The sequence below is a fragment of the Berghia stephanieae genome, chromosome 2, assembly GCF_034508935.2.
Source record: "Berghia stephanieae isolate SIO BIC M18660-M18661 chromosome 2, UCSD_Bste_1.3, whole genome shotgun sequence".
Classification (NCBI taxonomy): domain Eukaryota; kingdom Metazoa; phylum Mollusca; class Gastropoda; order Nudibranchia; family Aeolidiidae; genus Berghia; species Berghia stephanieae.
In genome coordinates this window covers 24394404-24405343 of record NC_088361.1, presented here as the reverse complement: position 1 = coordinate 24405343, position 10940 = coordinate 24394404, and the positions used below count along the sequence as shown (strand labels likewise).

The 10940-nt window shown below is 31.3% G+C and overlaps 1 protein-coding gene across 2 annotated transcripts in view; it reads right to left on the bottom strand.

Annotated features, from left to right (window-relative positions):
• LOC144964545 (protein madd-4-like) overlaps window positions 1-9199 on the bottom strand; it is a 116779-nt gene extending 107580 nt beyond the window's left edge. For both annotated transcript variants that reach the window (XM_078898964.1, XM_078898965.1), the window contains exon 1: window positions 8673-9199. The gene's annotated coding sequence lies outside the window, so the exon portion shown is untranslated. The remainder of the gene's footprint in view (window positions 1-8672) is intronic.
• Between the last annotated feature and the right edge of the window lie 1741 nt (window positions 9200-10940).

The following is a 10940-nucleotide window of genomic DNA, read 5'->3' as shown; positions in this document are numbered from 1 at the left end:
GAGAGAGGCCAACAAAGGGGTTGCATGATCAAATTTTTTTTTGCCAAAAACTAATCTTGCTGCACTGTTTTGCAGTAGTTGCAATTGTTTAATAGAAGCCTGAGGCAAGTTGACAAGCAGCGAGTTACAATAGTCTAGTTTCGAAAAAATGAGGGAAACAACCAATGTTTTACATGTTCCAATTGCAATATACTGACGGATCGAACTGATTTTCTTCAATTGAAAGTATAAAGATTTACAGAGAGCAGAAATGTGAGCTGACATTTTCATTTCTGAATCAAAATAGACACCCAAATTTTTCACAGTCTTTGAAACTTTGATCTTTTCACCCCCAATCAACACCTCAAGACCATCATTCACCTTCAACTGCCCTCTATTTCCCACAATCATCACTTCTGTTTTTGACTCATTCATTTTCAACTTGTTTGCATCCATCCACTCTTTCACATCCGTCACACATTCTTCCACACGTTTCACAATATTTTCGAGATTTTTAGTTTTATCAGTAGCATAAAGTTGCGTATCATCTGCATAGAGATGATAGCGCAGCCCATGACCAGTGATGACATTAGATAATGGAGAAGTATACAAAACAAAAAGAATTGGACCCAAAACAGAGCCTTGAGGAACACCAAAAGACAATGTATGTTGACGAGAAAGTTTATCTAAAATCATAACCTGTTGCTTTCTGCCATCTAAATAAGATTCAAACCACTGCAAGACAGTCCCAGACAAGCCAAAGGTTATATTAAGTCGTTTAATGAGAATACCGTGATCAATAGTATCAAACGCCGCCGAAAGGTCTAACAATGTCAGAAGAGAAACAGAACCTTTATCTAAAACATCAAGCAAATCACTCGCAACACAGCACAGAGCAGTTTCTGTGCTGTGGTAAGAACGATAAGCTGACTGAAATGTACTTTGCCCAAAAGTTTAATTGACATAACGAGTACGCCATGTTTAGTTGACACGAATGTACATTGTGCAAATGAATTGCAATTGTAATTTACCAAAACACATTACCCCAATTTATCCATGTTTTGATATTATCCGTTCGTCGCCTAATTACCAAAGTTGATAACTTTATTCCCAATTAACGTTGACCTTGTTATCAATGAACACAAGAATGTTCTTATAATGATATCTAAGTTGAGATTTAATCACAATAAATTAATAGGCCGTCGTCAGAGATTTCAATTTCAAGGGAAATAATCCTCAATTTCTCAAAAAGGGAAAAACATGAAGCTAACGAGTTTGGAAAAATTACTCTTCAATTATAACCCAGTTCTTTCGTTTAAATAAACACACGTTCATTAAGTCAGTGTCGTGTACTTGTAATCTTTTGAAGATGCGTAACTCCTACGTCACCGTCACCGTAATGTCTCTGACAAAGTGTAACAGTGTGGCAAATAAAGCTTCGACAATGAAGTTTGATAATAAGGAATGTCTTTTTTTCACTCTCAAAAAGTGTATCTTACGAATGAACAGAACCAAGAAAGAGAGAGAGAGAGAGAGAGAGAGAGAGAGAGAGAGAGAGAGAGAGATCCTTCAGAGCCATAGGGCTGATAGGCTGTCGTTATTGACAGACATGTCTGCCAATAACCGTTAGACGATTATCCACAGACAGTGTCTGTCAAAAAAGATATACGATTTTTGACCGATATCGGTAATTATATTGACCCGAGAGCCGAAAGAGGTCTTACCTCAAGGTTAATAAGTACTGATTTCTGTTTAAAATGGTTTTATAACACCTAATTCTTTTATATTAGAAAATTAAAAATACAAAATGGTAAAATATAATGGAATATACACCATAAATTGTTAGCATATTAGCATATGGTAAAATATAATGGAATATACACCATAGATTGTTAGCATATTAGCATATGGTAAAATATAATGGAATATACACCATACATTGTTAGCATATTAGCATATGGTAAAATATAATGGAATATACACCATAAATTGTTAGCATACCACATCACCAATCGGTCCGATATCACGTTTTATCTGACTCATGTTTTTTTTTAATAAGAACAAAGAAGAAAAGGGTCTTATACTTCAGTTACCTCAACGACTTGATACGGAGAGTAACAGTACATGCCGATACCCTTTGGAAAGGATAAAATATCAGTTCATCACAAAAGTGCTTTCCGTCAGAGTTTGACCCAGCTTGGAAATCACAGATAATATATCAAGATATCGATATATTCTCAAAAATTCTCGAACCTGGGTCTTCAAATAATTTATATTAAGTAGAGTCCCAATAATTAACTTTGTGTTTAGAAAGTTGAAAAAAACTTTTACTCGAGGTTTACCTACCGACAATGTGACGTTTATTGGTTAATGTTTGCATACAGAAATGGCTAAATTCAAGATACGTTCATTACAGAAAGAAATATCTCAACTATCTAATTAGCCCTCGTCACTTTGAGGGGGTCTTGTTACTTACATAAATAGTATTTGCATATTCTTTTGAGATCTTTGTAACAATGGCACAACGATATAACATGGGGAAGCGATTTAAAACGAATTGTTCATTAAAATGGTCCACCCAGTAGGAAAATGGCCTTTGAACTTTGGAGGATAAAAATAATTGTGAAGTTTTAAGTTTTAATGTACAGACGACGGTGATCTTATGCTACATGTTTCTTTTAAGAGAAATATTAGTTTAATACAGTTTAAATAATGGATACCCTGACATCATCACTGACGAAGAGAAAGATGAGACAAAACACACGAAGTAGACAGATAGACCATCATCATCATCATCATCATCATCATCATCATCATCATCATCATCATCATCATTGTAACACAATCACCAAACTCAACATCATCCTATTCATCATCAAGAACAGGAAACCATATTATAATTAAATTCATAAAAACACGGATTAAAAAAAAATAGAAACAAAATCATTCGAGATAAATCGTGCAAATAAATAAAAAGCACGAGACACACCTGCTATTAATTTGTTATATTTATCTTTTTGTCTCACCGCGTTACACGTCCGTCACAATATTGGCAAAAACTCTCAAACTTGGGACATCGCGATGTATAAGATTTGAGAGTTGATGCCAAGGTGAAGGTCATTTAAATCAATCGATAGTTGAAAAACGAGTTTTCTGGCCAAATTTTTAAATACTTGTTTTACCAGAGTACGTCATTCAACTGGTTAAAAGTGCTCTACTTCCTGTAGCTTTGATTAACTTCTTTGATCAATTTTATCAATTCGGTTTTGTCTATTTCAAGGAGTTGTTACTTCGTCTCAAAATACACATGATCAATGTTATGTATGTGTCTTGCTCACCACCTCGGAACAGTATTATGTCCCGACGGTAATGGTAGCACGTCTGACCGGTAATCAGAAGGTCTGAGGTTCGATGCCCAATCGAGGTCGACTGATTTTTTGGGATGGTTTTTTCGTGTATTTTTCTTTTCTTGCTTTGTCTATCACCTTTCATACACACTTGTTCAGTTCTTTATCTAACACCGGTGCCTGCTCCTTAATTTCTTAATTTGAAAATTTTCTGTACACGTCAGCGGGAAAATGAATTAAGACCAAAAATTTAAAACCTTTGCAGTCAATTTTTGTTTTTGTTTTTTGGGTTTCATTTGGAAAAATGGATATAAATTCATAAAGAATTAAAAAGCACAATTTTATCACCAATCATTTTAGCTTGATATCACCTTTCATCTTATCGTTTATTTCGAAATGATTCAGATTTGAGGTGGTGGATCACATGATATATTAATGTGTGATTGAGTGTTTGTGTGTGTGTGTGTGTGTGTGTGAGTGTGTGTGTGTGTGAGTGTGTGTGTGTGCACATCGAACAGATTCGTAATCTTTTGGTGTTTGTTTTTTATGTATTGTTTTTGTTTTGTTCATTTTGTTTTGCATTGCTTTTTGTTTGTTTTTATTTTTATTGTTTTTTGTTCTTTTTTTCATTCATTTCTCGCAACGTTATTAAAGAGCATTGATAATGAACCACTTGGCAATGTGTTCACTTTTATATAATTTAAAAATATAGCTAAAATCAAATTACGGCGAAAAAAAGAACGGAGGAAAAAACACTTTAGCTTTTATATTGCGCAATATCCACTACACGTGCTCAAAGCGATTTACCATTAGCAAGGGGTCCCTGGCCGACAGCAACACAACATGAAAGACCAGGCTTGACGCCTGTTAGGTCATTTACAATTTTAAAAGAGACAGCGCTGTTAACGGCTAGGTACCCATTTTACATGATGGGAGAATGTGAGTTGAGGGCCTATTCCAAGGACTCAACTATGCACCGTTAAAAACGGGACTCGAATTCAGGATCTTCCGATCCGAAGGAGAGTGTCATACCACTGAACCACATAGCCGCACGATATTTCACACGAAATGGTAAGATTCTAATAAGTTTTGTGATGGATATTTTATTATTGAGCTTTTGAAATGCGTGAGTAAGCAGACTTTGACATTTTGAAATAAAAGTTTTCGATTAAATATTTCGTTTACAAACTATATTTGGTGCAACAGGAAAGGGCATGTTAAGTGTTTCTTATATTATTTATGATATTAATGAATTATTAATGATAATAAAATATCGCACTGGAATAAAAACGAAACACGATTTATATTCTACCCGACGAAGTGTCCCGTGGTAATAGATCATTGTCGACTTGTACATAAATGCAGTTCTGACATCTGAACCCATATGATTTAACAATGTTGTAATAGACAATATATTGTGCCATTTTTGAGATTTCCATTACAACGATGAGCCCATAATGAATTGGGTTATCAGACCTGTAAATAAGTGGACGTCGATTATTGTGCAATCCACTTGTGAATATGATTGTATCAATAATACTACTACTAATAATAATAATAATAATAATAATAATAATAATAATAATAATAATAATAATTAATAATAATAATAATAATATATAATAATAATAATAATATAATATAATAATAATAATAATAATAATATATAATAATAATAATAATAATAATAATAATAATAATAATAATAATAATAATAATAATAATAATAATAATAATAATAATAATAATAATAATAATAATAATATAATAATAATAATATAATAATAATAATATAATAATTAATAATAATAATAATAATAATAATAATAATAATAATAATAACAATAATAATACTAATAATAATAATAATAATAATAATAATAATAATAATAATAATAATAATAATAATAATATTAAATCATAGAAAGATAATCAGCAGTATAAAAGTACTCAAAATACCCAAATACATAATCATTAAAAAATAAGCCTACCTTGTCCTAAAAGTAAAAGCTATAATATCATTATATGACTAAAAATTCAATCTTTCAAATCAAAGTGTTCGTTCACAACTGTTGGAACAAAAGTAAATCATTGTGTATAAAAATATCCCTGTCGCCAACAATATGCCTTGAGAAATCTCATTCCAAAAGCAAACAGGAATTGTGGAAAGACAAAATAAGGTTTCAATAGAAGCGTGTTTGATATCCTATATGGTTGAGATAAACCGAGACCGTGCCTTAATAAAATTCAAGAAAACAGTAACTACTTGGATTTAAGGCCATGTATATACTGGACACTGACTAAAAACCGGGGTTTTTTTATTTCTTTTTGACCAGATAAACTTAACTTCCTATTATCTGACCATCAACCTAAATTTGCAATTATATCGCAATGATCTAGATAAAAATACGTGAGTTTAAATTTCCTTTTTTGGGATGAAGAACTTATTTTTATTATTATTATTATTATTATTATTATTATTATTATTATTATTATTATTATTATTATTATTATTATTATTATTATTATTATTATTATTATTATTATTATTATTATTATTATTTTATTTTTATTATTATTATTATTATTATTATTATTATTATTATTATTATTATTATTATTATTATTATTATATTATTATCATTATTATTATTATAATTATTATTATTATTATTATTATTATTATTATTATTATTATTATTATTATTATTATTATTATTATTATTAGCATTATTATTATTATCATTATTATTATTATTATTATTATTATTATTATTATTATTATTATTATTATTATTATTATTATTATTACAATTACTTGAAAAATTGAAAAATCTCGCTCATTCTTAGACTCTGGACACAAAAAAGGAACGAAACTAGTTATTGCATTGTCATATCATTGGCTCCATAACTATCTTGACTTAAAGAGGAAATTAAGATATTCATTTGTGCACGTAAAAAGACACGCGTTGATCATCTCCTTGTTGTATAAATATATTATTGTCTGCACTTACAAGTACGCTAGAAAAAACGAGACAAAGGAAGACAACTAAACCAGATATCAAAGAAAAAGCAATAATAATGGTTAGTAATTGCTTTCCAAAACAGCCAATGTTTGGTCCTGTGGCAGCTTTACTTTTTATACTTCACGTAAAAATTACAGGGACGATTTATGGTGCACGCAAATGGACAGACTACAATCGTCACCACTTTTCGTCGCCGTTAACTACCATTAACATAATGGCTGGACACCCCCCCCCCCCCCCCTCACCCTCCATTTCCGCCCCTTCCCGTTTAAAAAAGGGCTGCAATCGAGCTTGTATCGTTTACGTTATAATACAGGTTGTAATTAAAGTATTTCACTGTTTAACAACATCGTTATGCAAAAAAAAAAAAAAAAAAAACCCGTTACATCTAATATCTTTTAAAGATGGACTTATGACTACATAAAGTTTTATATTTTGTATACCAGTAACCATTATCTTTTGCTCAATGCGCCTAAATATGGTTGTCTGGGACATGTGTGGAGAAGAGACGGAATAGAAAAGTTGGTGACATCTGGGATGATCAAAGGAAAGAGAGCTAGAAGAAGACAAAAATGACGTATTTAAATAACCTAAGAATGGCCAAATGTGATTTTAAAAGCAACACAGATTTCATGCGCACCGCAGAGGATCGTGATTCGTGGAGACAGCTGACCGGCAACGCGCTCAAGAGCACAAGCCACAATGGATGGATGGTTGTCATGGCTACATGCAAGCAAATTCAACCTATTTTCGAGTGTTAACGTGTTTTGTAGCTTTTATGGTATAATGCATCCAATAACAGCTATTTTATTTCATGGTAAGCTCCCAACATCCGGTATGAAAGCTTAATAAACAAAGTCTCTGATTTAGCCCCATAGGAAAAAGGCATACGGAGAAAAGCCTAGTGAACCAGAATGCGAGGCAATCGCCGTTTAGAAATTCCTGAACGGCCGGTCTACAAAGTGGAGGAGAAGATGGGATGCAGCAGAAGATTTTAGCTATATCTAAATTGACATTTATAAAAGTGTGGTAATGAACAAAAATGAATATAACAGCTTCAAAAAAGAACAAAATAAACAAACATGGAACGTTTCGGGCTCAAAACCCTTCTTCGGCCAACACAAAAAAACACACACAAAAAAAAAAAACATACAAAAATAAAAACAATAAAGACATAAATACATTATTAAATTCCAGATAGACGACAGAGATCTTTGTAATAATGAAAATGACAATGGTGATAATGATAATAATAATAATAATAATAATAATAATAATGATAATAATAATAATATAATAATAATAAATAATAATTTAATAATAATAATAATAATAATAATAATAATAATAATAATAATAATAATAATAATAATTAATAATAATAATAATAATAATAATAATAATAATAATATTAATAATAATAATAATAATAATATAATAATAATAATAATATAATATATACATATATATACATATATATATATATATATATATATATATATATATATATGTAAAGAGAGAGAGAGAGAGAGAGAGAGAGAGAGAGAGAGAGAGAGAGAGAGAGAGAGAGAGATAGATAGAGTGGGGTTTGTTATAATAATAATAATAATAATAATAATAATAATAATAATAATAATAATAATAATAATAATAATAATAATAATAATAATAATGCTAATAATAATAATAATATAATAATAATAATAATAATAATAATAATAATAATAATAATAATAATAATAATAATAATAATAATAATAATAATAATAATAATAATAATAGGGCCAGCGTAACTCAGTGATACGGTCTTTGCTTAGCACCCGAAAAGTACTGAGTTCGATCACCAGCTGCTGCGTTGTGTAGCCTTGAGCTAGTCACCTCGCCCCAGCTCAATTTGTGGCGCTGCACTGCGGCTGACGCCTGGGTTATTCCACTCTTCCCTTGGAATAGACCCTGAAGACAAATGTCCCCTATGGGATGAATAAAGGTGATTTTACTTTATTTTATTTGTTTACTACTATTACTACTACTAATAATAATAATAATAATAATAATAATAATAATAATAATAATAATAATAATAATAATAATAATAATAATAATAATAATAGGTAATAATAATAATAATAATAATACTAATAATAATAATAATAATAATAATAATAATAATAATAATAATAATAATAATAATAATAATAATAATAATAATAATAATAATAATAATAATAAAATCTGGTTCAAGATCCACACAGAAAAAATACGCCATCGTATCCAAGGTATCTGTTTATCGCCAAATATTAAATGACAATGATTGTATTACCTGTATTACGCCATGTCTTTCATTCCACTAATTACGAAATGTTAATTAATCCAGATACTTCAGTAACGGTCCGAGTCGATACAATCGCATTCCTGTATCTACATCCAATCGAAATAATGGATTGCGTTAATAAAATTCCACCGCGATGCACAAATTTCCAAATTCTTGCATGAAAACTACTCGAGATCACGACAATAACAAGATTCACATTGATACACAAAGGATCTGTAATCGTATCAGACACACCAACAAATTCTTCATGGTCTGTCGACTCCTTTAATCGACAGAAATGCAAAATGATAAAATTGATATCCTATCTCTTTCATTGCAAATATTCAATGATTTAAAGCCACGATAACCTCGTCTATCATTGCGATAAGTGGAGCATGCGAGATAAAAAATTATAGAGCGCGAAATTCCTCTTACAACTCCAACGACGGACCGCCACTGACAGAAGCCAAAGCGGACCGCTGCTGGCTGGCTTGCTATTACAAAACTCAACTCAAATCCCCTCTCTATCACCAACTGAGGAGTATAGTGGGTTGCCCCGCAGTTTGCGAGGACAAAACTAAGGTATTATCCGCCTTTCACACACCTTGCAGTCTAGCATTCATTCAGTAACTGGCCGTAAATGTATGACGGACAAGGGAAAGCCATGATTATTCTTGTCACGTCGATAACAAACAGCCTACCGTCCACTGTCCAAGGAAATACCTATGTCACCATAATTCATTCTTGTTATAGCTGTGATTTAATTTGTATTGTATTACTTCAACGGAAGACGCGCATTACAATGACAAAACACTTTTTTACACGTGACTATAAACATCAGTGAACCAAGATGATCCTTTTCCTGTCTTAAACTCGAGAGTTCTTTGAAGTCTTAGGTTTTGGAATTTTTAACGTTATTTTTGATTAATCGATGTGTGGAATTAAATGAAAACTCTAGCCAAAATGAAAAAGTGGTGCGGGATTTTTCCCCCCTTCCAAACATATTATTATTGTGTCTTGATAGATTGAATAATAGAACAAGTAGCCGAGGTCAGATATGTCCGTTTCCGGTCACATCCAAAATAGCGCTGAGATTTACCTAGGGGATACATTTTAATAAAGACATGGAGAGATCATTTTGTTTAGAGTGACAGAATCACACGGTAAACACAATGGTGCCGTTCTCTAGGGAGATAAAATACAACACATTTTTAAAATTTTGTCCAGAAAACTCGTCCCATCGATTAAAGTGACATTTTGTAAAAAGAAAAAAGAAGCATCTGAAAGCGGAGAGTTTACTATTCATAATAATAATTGCGTTGTGTGACAACCTATCGTCTATGAATGTATGTATATCGCCATAGAGTACTTAGTGGATTTTACGCGCTATACAAGTTAATTATTACATTATATTCCGTTCTCACAGAATGTGGGCTGGTTTGACGAATACGTTTCATGGCATAATGGTATATTTGGCTGGACGTTTGTTTAAATCAAGACCGTTTGATCGCAGTCAGTAACCGAATGAGTGACGATGAGCACAAAGGATTTTCTACCCTACATTGAATCCTTTGGGTACTTAAACGATCATCTCAACACAATTGTGTGAATTAGTACCTGGTAAAAGGTTTTGGAGGCTAATGTAAGAATGCTACCACAAAAGACACCCATAACAGGCTATTTGTAATAATGTAATAGACCATTGGTTTCACAGTACTATATAATTGAAGGGTAAATACCCCATTGTGAAATACATTTGTCTTGGTGAAAAAATGGGACGGCGTTATAATAAGATATACAAATGTGTATATTTCTCTCATCTAAGACACGGTATTTACATTCTATATCTTCTCTTTGAGCAAGATAGTATTATGTTACCCATCGTCCCATGATATGACAGGATGATTTTATTGATGAAAATTTCAATAATAGTAAAATAAAATTTGACTGCTTGGTCAAGATCAATATGATTCATTGAGGTGAATGAATTTACCGTCTTGAAGTGAGGCATGATTTAGTTTTAACTTTTTTATGTAACTTTACGGCACCTTGTTCACTCCAATAATATACGAGATTGAGGCTGTATGTCACATATACTCAGCAACGACAATTAATACCATTGTAACTGCTACTGCTGCTGCTGCTACTACTACTACTACTACTACTACTACTACTACTACTACTACTACTACTATTACTACTACTACTACTAATATTACTACCACTACTACTACTACTATGCTCCTAATACAACAGCAACAACAACTACCATCGTCA